This window comes from Xenopus laevis, chromosome 5S (assembly GCF_017654675.1).
Source record: "Xenopus laevis strain J_2021 chromosome 5S, Xenopus_laevis_v10.1, whole genome shotgun sequence".
NCBI classification, from domain to species: Eukaryota; Metazoa; Chordata; class Amphibia; order Anura; family Pipidae; genus Xenopus; species Xenopus laevis.
In genome coordinates this window covers 48714582-48723906 of record NC_054380.1, presented here as the reverse complement: position 1 = coordinate 48723906, position 9325 = coordinate 48714582, and the positions used below count along the sequence as shown (strand labels likewise).

The window sequence follows — 9325 nt, the reverse complement described above, 5'->3', positions numbered from 1 at the left end:
GGGTCGTCAAACTTGGCACAGTTGGTCACTGGAGGACCGGGATCAAAATCTGGAAAAGTGGGTGGAGCCAAAAACAACCAATCAGATTTCTTTGATGATTTCAATGGGAAAAATTAAAATTGCTGCCATTTGCACGTTATTGATGTCATGGACCTCGAATATCACAAATGTGCTCACTGGGTGTTTGCACTTCAAAGTTAGGAAAAGTGGGTGGAGCCACCAACAACCAATCAAATGTCATTCATTGATTTTCAAGAGAAAAACATAAAACTGCTGCCATTTTTACAGGTTAAATGTCATGATTCCGAAACCTTAAAGTGTTAGTCACTTGGTGACTCTGGTTCAGAATTAGGAAAAAAAGGGGGCGGGGCAACAACAGCCAATCGGACTTCAGCCATTGACCTTAATGAAAAACGCCAAATTGCTGCTATTATTATGGCGTCCATGCCAAGTGTCCCAAACTCAGCACAATTACTCACTGGGTGACTGTGGTCCAAATTTAGGAAAAGTGGGCGGAGCCAATAACAACCAATCAGATTTTACCTATTGACTTCAATGTAAAAGTTTCAAATACTGCCATTCTCACAGTTTTAAAGCCAGAGGCCCCAAACTTGGTACAGACCATGACTGGGTGACTGGGGTTAAAATTCGGAAAACTGGGTGGAGCTTAAAACAGCCAATCAAATGTTACCTATTGCTAATCAATGTCAATATATAAGTTGCTGCCATTCTTTCACAGTTAATGGCAGGGACATCAAACTTGGCACAGTCGGTCACAGGGGGACTGGGGTTCAAATTTTAAAAGTGGGTGGAGCCAAAAACAGCCAATCAGGTTTTTTGGATTGATTTTAATGGTACAATTTGATCTGCTTCAATTTTCACAGTTTTAAACCAGATTCGACCAACTTTGTGTACTCTCTATGCACCAGGGGCGACTGGCCCCAACACCTCTTGCGTTTCAAAGCCAACATCTTGTGGTTTCTTCAGAAACGACACCATCTAGTTATTATTATGTTGGCTATGAAATAGCCAACATACTGTTCTTCGAGTTCAGCTCGTTCTTAATCTTATTATTATTAAAATTATTATTATGTTGGCTATGAAATAGCCAACATACTGTTCTTCGAGTTCAGCTCGTTCTTCTTCTTCTTATTATTATTATTGGCGAACCCCATTTTCTAAACGCTACTCCTCCTACAGTTTTAGGGGTGCAAGCGCCAAACTTTCCACACTTATTCCTCTTATAGCAAAGTACGTTGCTTGTGCTTTAATAAGCGATCCCACCCACCCCGCCCCTGTGGCGACCCCCCGACGACCCCTTTTTTCCCATTGACTTTGACAGGGAAAAATTTCAAATCGCCGCCACTCGTACAGTTTTGAAGATACAGTCCCCAAACTCGGACCACATATTGTTGATGTCACCCCGAATAAAAATAAGTATTTTGGGGGGGCACCCCAAAGTGGGCGGAGCTACCAACGCCCAATGAAAATTGAGCAATTTTCTAAACGCTACTCCTCCCAGAGTTTTAGGAGTACAATTATGAAACTTTGCACACTTGTTCGACTCATACTCGAATAGGTTGCTTGTGCTTTGTTAAGCGATCCCAACCTCCGTGCCCCTGTGGCGACCCTCCGACGACCCCTTTTTTCCCCATAGACTTTCATTGGAAAACTTGAAACTTTTGCCACTTGTACAGCTTTGAAGTTAAAGTGAAAATGTTAAACTGCTGCCGCTCTTAGACGGTTAATGGCAGGGTCCTCAAACTTGGCACAGTTGGTCACTGGGGGACTGGGATTAAAATTAAGAAAAGTGGGTGGAGCCAAAACCAACCAATCAGATTTCTTTGATTGATTTTAATGAGAACAATTAAGAAGGCTGCCATTCTCTCAGTATTGATGTCAGGGACCTTGAATATCACAAATGTGGTCGCTGGGGGTTTCCACTTCAAGTTTAGAAAAAGTGGGCGGAGCCACCAACAACCAATCGAATTTCATTCATTGATTTTCAAGAGAAAAACATAAAAATGCTGCCATTTTTACACAATAAATGACAGCATTCCCAAACTTTGGAATGTTAGTCACTGAGTGACTGTGGTTCACAATTAGGAAAAAAAGGGGCGGGGCAACAACAGCCAATCAGATTTCAGCCATTGACCTTAATTAAAAAAGATAAACTGCTGCTATTATCACGGTTTAAATGCTAGGTGTACCAAACTTGGCTCAATTACTCACTGGGTGACTGCGGTCAAAATTTAGGAAAAGTGGGTGGAGCCAAAAACGGCCAATCAGTTTTCACCTATTGACTTCAATGTAAAATTTTTGATTACTGCCGTTCTCACAGTTTTAAAACCAGAGGTCCCAAACTTAGCACTGACCATGACTAGGTAACTGGGGTTAAAATTCAGAAAACTGGGCGGAGCTTAAGACAGCCAATCAGATTTCTTTGATTGATTTTAATGGGAACAATTAAGAAGGCTGCCATTCTCATAGTATTGATGTCAGGGACCTTGAATATCACAAATGTGGCCGCTGGGGGTTTCCACTTCAAGTTTAGAAAAAGTGGGCGGAGCCACCAACAACCAATCGAATTCCATTCATTGATTTTCACTAGAAAAAAATAAAAATGCTGCCATTTTTACACATTAAATCACAGCATTCACAAACTTTGAAATGTTAGTCACTGAGTGACTGTGGTTCATAATTAGGAAAAAAAGGGGCAGGGCAACAACAACCAATCAGATTTCAGCCATTGACCTTAAAGAAAAATGATAAACTGCTGCTATTATCACAGTTTAAATGCTAGGTGTACCAAACTTGACTCAATTACTCACTGGGTGACTGCGGTCAAAATTTAGGAAAAGTGGGTGGAGCCAAAAACAGCCAATCAGTTTTCACCTCTTGACTTTAATGTAAAATTTTGTATTACCGCCGTTCTCACAGTTTTAAAACCGGAGGCCCCAAACTTGGCACTGACCATGACTAGGTAACTGGGGTTAAAATTCAGAAAACTGGGCGGAGCTTAAGACAGCCAATCACATTTTACCAAACGCTATTCAATGGGAATATTTAAAATCCTGTCAATCTTACACTGTTAATGTAAGAGTGCTCAAACTTGGTCCATTTGGTGAAGGGGTGACTGGGATGCAAATTTTTAAAAGTGGGCGGAGCCAAAAATAGCCAGTTTGTTTGAATGGATTTCAATGGTAAAATTGGATTGGCTTTAAATTTCACCGTTTTAATCCGGATTCTACCGACTTTGTGTACTCTCTAGGCACCGGGGGCGACTGGGCAAGACACCTATAGCGTTTCATAGCCAACATCCCGTGGTTTCTTCAGAAACGACACCCTCTAGTTATTATTATTATTGGCGAACCCCATTTTCTAAACGCTACTCCTCCTACAGTTTTAGGGGTGCAAGCGCCAAACTTTCCACACTTATTCCTCTTATAGCAAAGTACATTGCTTGTGCTTTAATAAGCGATCCCACCCACCGCGCCCCTGTGGCGACCCCCGACGACCCCTTTTTTCCCATTGACTTTGACAGGGAAAAATTTCAAATCGCCGCCACTCGTACAGTTTTGAAGATACAGTCCCCAAACTCGGACCACATATTGTTGATGTCACCCCGAATAAAAATAAGTATTTTGGGGGGGCACCCCAAAGTGGGCGGAGCTACCAACGCCCAATGAAAATTTAGCAATTTTCTATACGCTACTCCTCCCAGAGGTTTAGGAGTACAATTAAGATACTTTGCACACTTGTTCGGCTCATACCCGAATAGGTTGCTTGTGCTTTGTTAAGCGATCCCACCCTCCGTGCCCCTGTGGCGACCCCCCGACGACCCCATTTTTCCCCCATAGACTTTCATTGGAAAACTTGAAACTTTTGCCACTTGTATAGCTTTGAAGTTACACTCACCAAACTTGGGTCATTTAGTCATGAGGTGAAGCTGAAAAATTCTGTCCTATTTTGGGGACCCACCCCGCCCCTGTGGCGACCCCCCGACAACCCCTTTTTTCCCATTGAGATTGACAGGGAAAAATTTCAAATCGCTGCCACTTGTACAGTTTTGAAGATACAGTCTCCAAACTCGGACCACATATAGTTGATGTCACCCCGAATAAAAATAAGTATTTTGGGGGGCACCCCAAAGTGGGCGGAGCTACCAACGCCCAATGAAAATTGAGCAATTTTCTAAACGCTACTCCTCCCAGAGTTTTAGGAGTACAATTATGAAACTTTGCACACTTGTTCGACTCATACTCGAATAGGTTGCTTGTGCTTTGTTAAGCGATCCCAACCTCCGTGCCCCTGTGGCGACCCCCCGACGACCCCTTTTTTCCCCATAGACTTTCATTGGAAAACTTGAAACTTTTGCCACTTGTACAGCTTTGAAGTTACACTCACCAAACTTGGCTCATTTAGTCATGGGGTGAAATTGAAAAATTCTTTCCTATTTTGGGGACCCAAAAAAGTGGGCGGAGCCGCAAACAACCAATCAGATTTTCCCTATTGACTTCAATGAGAAAATGTAAACAGCTGTAATTCTCACAGTATTAAAGGGGTTGTTCACCTTCCAAACACTTTTTCCAATTCAGTTGTTTTTAGATTGTTCCCCAGAAAATAAGACTTTTTTCAAATACTTTCCATTATTTATTGTTTACGTTTTTTCCAAAATCTAAGTTTAAAGTTGAATGTCCCTGTCTCTGGTGTTTCAGTCTGGCAGCTCAGTAATTCAGGTGCAGACTCTAAACTGTTATTATTTTGCAACATTTAGTTGATACATTTCTCAGCAGCATCTCTGGAGTATTAGCAACAATTGTATCAATTGTAACAGCTGCCTGTAATGAAACCCAGAGATTCTGCTCAGCAGGGACAAAGATAAGAAATGTATCAACTAAATGTATCCATTTAGAACAGTTTACAGGATCGGCGACCCCCCCTCCCAGAGCTGCTTCAGAAGGAGAGAAATGACACTTTACCCTTCAATATTAGAAAAACCGTCACATATAGAAAATAGAAAGTCATTGGAAAAAGTTGTTATTTCTGGTGATCTATCTGAAACCAACTAGTTGTTTCAAGGTGGACAACCCCTTTAAAGCTAGAGCTCTCCCAAACTTGGCACCGTGGGTCACTGGGTGACTCGGCTAAAATTTACCTAAAGTGGGCGGAGTCTACAACAGCCAATCAAATTTCAGCCATTCAAATAAATAGGAAAATGTTAAACTGCTGCCGCTCTTAGACGGTTAATGGCAGGGTCCTCAAACTTGGCACAGTTGGTCACTGGGGGACTGGGATTAAAATTAAGAAAAGTGGGTGGAGCCAAAACCAACCAATCAGATTTCTTTGATTGATTTTAATGAGAACAATTAAGAAGGCTGCCATTCTCTCAGTATTGATGTCAGGGACCTTGAATATCACAAATGTGGTCGCTGGGGGTTTCCACTTCAAGTTTAGAAAAAGTGGGCGGAGCCACCAACAACCAATTGAATTTCATTCATTGATTTTCAATAGAAAAAAATAAAAATGCTGCCATTTTTACACAATAAATGACAGCATTCCCAAACTTTGGAATGTTAGTCACTGAGTGACTGTGGTTCACAATTAGGAAAAAAAAGGGGCGGGGCAACAACAGCCAATCAGATTTCAGCCATTGACCTTAATTAAAAATGATAAACTGCTGCTATTATCACGGTTTAAATGCTAGGTGTACCAAACTTGGCTCAATTACTCACTGGGTGACTGCGGTCAAAATTTAGGAAAAGTGGGTGGAGCCAAAAACGGCCAATCAGTTTTCACCTATTGACTTCAATGTAAAATTTTTGATTACTGCCGTTCTCACAGTTTTAAAACCAGAGGTCCCAAACTTAGCACTGACCATGACTAGGTAACTGGGGTTAAAATTCAGAAAACTGGGCGGAGCTTAAGACAGCCAATCAGATTTCTTTGATTGATTTTAATGGGAACAATTAAGAAGGCTGCCATTCTCACAGTATTGATGTCAGGGACCTTGAATATCACAAATGTGGCCGCTGGGGGTTTCCACTTCAAGTTTAGAAAAAGTGGGCGGAGCCACCAACAACCAATCGAATTTCATTCATTGATTTTCACTAGAAAAAAATAAAAATGCTGCCATTTTTACACATTAAATCACAGCATTCACAAACTTTGAAATGTTAGTCACTGAGTGACTGTGGTTCATAATTAGGAAAAAAAGGGGCGGGGCAACAACAACCAATCAGATTCCAGCCATTGACCTTAAAGAAAAATGATAAACTGCTGCTATTATCACAGTTTAAATGCTAGGTGTACCAAACTTGACTCAATTACTCACTGGGTGACTGCGGTCAAAATTTAGGAAAAGTGGGTGGAGCCAAAAACAGCCAATCAGTTTTCACCTCTTGACTTTAATGTAAAATTTTGTATTACCGCCGTTCACCCAGTTTTAAAACCGGAGGCCCCAAACTTGGCACTGACCATGACTAGGTAACTGGGGTTAAAATTCAGAAAACTGGGCGGAGCTTAAGACAGCCAATCACATTTTACCAAACGCTATTCAATGGGAATATTTAAATTCCTGTCAATCTTACACTGTTAATGTAAGAGTGCTCAAACTTGGTCCATTTGGTGAAGGGGTGACTGGGATGCAAATTTTTAAAAGTGGGCGGAGCCAAAAATAGCCAGTTTGTTTGAATGGATTTGAATGGTAAAATTGGATTGGCTTTAAATGTCACCGTTTTAATCCGGATTCTACCGACTTTGTGTACTCTCTAGGCACCGGGGGCGACTGGGCAAGACACCTATAGCGTTTCATAGCCAACATCCCGTGGTTTCTTCAGAAACGACACCCTCTAGTTCTTATTATTATTATTAGCGCCCCCCGGTTTTCTAAACGCTACTCCTCCTACAGTTTTAGGGGTACAAGCGCCAAACTTTCCACACCTATTCGCCTTATAGCAAATTGCGTTGCTTGTGCTTTAGTAAGCGATCCCACCCACTGCGCCCGTGGACGCCTTTTTTCGTATTGACTTTGACAGGGAAAATTTTCAAATCGCTGCTGCTCGTACAGTTTTCAAGCTACACTCCCCAAACTCGGACCGCATATTGTTGGTGCCACCCCGAATAAAAATGTATTTTGGGGGGCCACCCCAAAGTGGGCGGAGCTACCAACAGCCAATGAAATTTTAGCAATTTTCTAAACGCTACTCCTCCCAGAGTTTTAGGAGTACAATTATGAAACTTTGCACACTTGTTCGGCTCATACCCGAATAGGTTGCTTGTGCTCTGTTAAAGGACCAGTAACACCAATTTTTTTTATTTAAAAAATCAAAACTATACCCTCCAAATAATACCCATATCCTACTACATGTTCCATATTTACCTTGGGTTTAGCTTAAAAATTCACCAATAAAAATCGCCTCCATGTTATTCAATACATTTTGAAAACAGGCGAAACGGCGATCAGCAACTGCAGCTCTGTCCTATGTGCGCGTCCCCGACAGCTCTCCTACTCACATGACTTCCGGTTCAGGACTGAACCCGGAAGCAGCTTCATTTTCAAGGCGAAGGATTCGGATGCCGATATTCTCCTCTTATGTGCTGGTAGAGGCACACACTGAAAGGCTGCTGGCTGCTGCAGATCATCGCAGGAGGGGAGAGGCAGACAAACGGAAGGGCAGGGGGAGAGGCAGACATACGGAAGGGCAGGGGGAGAGGCAGACAAACGGAAGGGCAGGGGGAGAGGCAGACAAACGGAAGGGCAGGGGGAGAGGCAGACAAACGGAAGGGCAGGGGGAGAGGTGAACAAACTAAAGGCTGCTGCAGAAGATCACGGAAGGGCAGGGGGGAGAGGCAGACAAACGGAAGGGCAGGGGGAGAGGTGAACAAACGAAAGGCTGCTGAAGAAGATCACGGAAGGGCAGGGGGAGAGGCAGACAAACGGAAGGGCAGGGGGAGAGGCAGACTTACGGAACGGGAGGGGGAGAGGCAGACATACGGAACGGGCTGCTGCTAAAAATCATGTAAGCGCTGGGGGGAGAGGCACAAATGAAATGGCTGCATCAAATGATCGGTTGAGGAGAACAGATAAGACCACACTGACAGCGTGGAAGACGCTTAGGGGTAACTAGTGGTTGCTAGGTGACGTCACTTCCGGAACTAGGAACTCGCAACCCAAAGAACAGGAAGAGATTCACAGTGGCGCGCAGGCAGGGAAAAATAAGCTTTTCTACTGCTGCAAGATGGTGGGGCCCCTTGGAAAACTGCGGTTTCCATTTTTTTGACTTTCCTTACTAGGAAGCATGATGCAGCTGCATATTGGATGTTAGTAATGTAAGTACATTGATTGGGACTGGGTTCTCTAAAAGGTGTTACTGGCCCTTTAAGCAATCCCACCCTCCGTGGCCCTGTGGCAGCCCCCCAAAGACCCCATTTTTTCCCATAGACTTTCATTGGAAAATTTGAAACTTTTGCCACTCGTACAGCATTAAAGTTACACTCACCAAACTTGGGTCACTTAGTCATGGGGTCAACCTGAAAAGTTCTGTCACATTTTGGGGACTCCAAAAAGTGGGCGGAGCAACAAACAGCCAATCAGATTTTCCCTATTGACTTCAATGAGAAAATGTCAAACACTGTCATTCCCACAGTGTTAAAGCCAGAGACCCAAAACTTGGTACCATGGGTCACTGGGGTTAAAATTTGGGAAAGTGGGAGGAGTCTACCACAGCCAATCAAATATTAGCCATTTGTTTCAATGGGAAAAGTTAAAACTGTCACCGCTCTTGGATTGTTCATGGGAGGGTCCTCAAACTTGGCACAGTTGGTCACTGGAGGACCGGGATCAAAATCTGGAAAAGTGGGTGGAGCCAAAAACAACCAATCAGATTTATTGATGATTTAAATGGGAAAAATTAAAATTGCTGCCATTTGCACGTTATTGATGTCATGGACCACGAATATCACAAATGTGCTCACTGGGTGTTTGCACTTCAAAGTTAGGAAAAGTGGGTGGAGCCACCAACAACCAATCAAATGTCATTCATTGATTTTCAATAGAAAAACATAAAATTGCTGCCATTTTCACATGTTGAATGTCATGATTCCGAAACCTTAAAGTGTTAGTCACTTGGTGACTCTGGTTCAGAATTAGGGAAAAAAGGGGGTGGGGCAACAACAGCCAATCGGATTTCAGCCTTAATCACCTTAATGAAAAACGCCAAATTGCTGCTATTATTACGGCGTCCATGCCAAGTGTCCCAAACTCAGCACAATTACTCACTGGGTGACTGGGGTCAAAATTTAGGAAAAGTGGGTGGAGCCAATA

At 42.9% G+C, this 9325-nt stretch overlaps 1 protein-coding gene across 3 annotated transcripts in view; it reads right to left on the bottom strand.

The window, feature by feature from the left end:
* sash1.S (SAM and SH3 domain containing 1 S homeolog) overlaps nucleotides 1–9325 on the bottom strand; it is a 197726-nt gene that overhangs the window by 108174 nt on the left and 80227 nt on the right. The window lies entirely within an intron of this gene.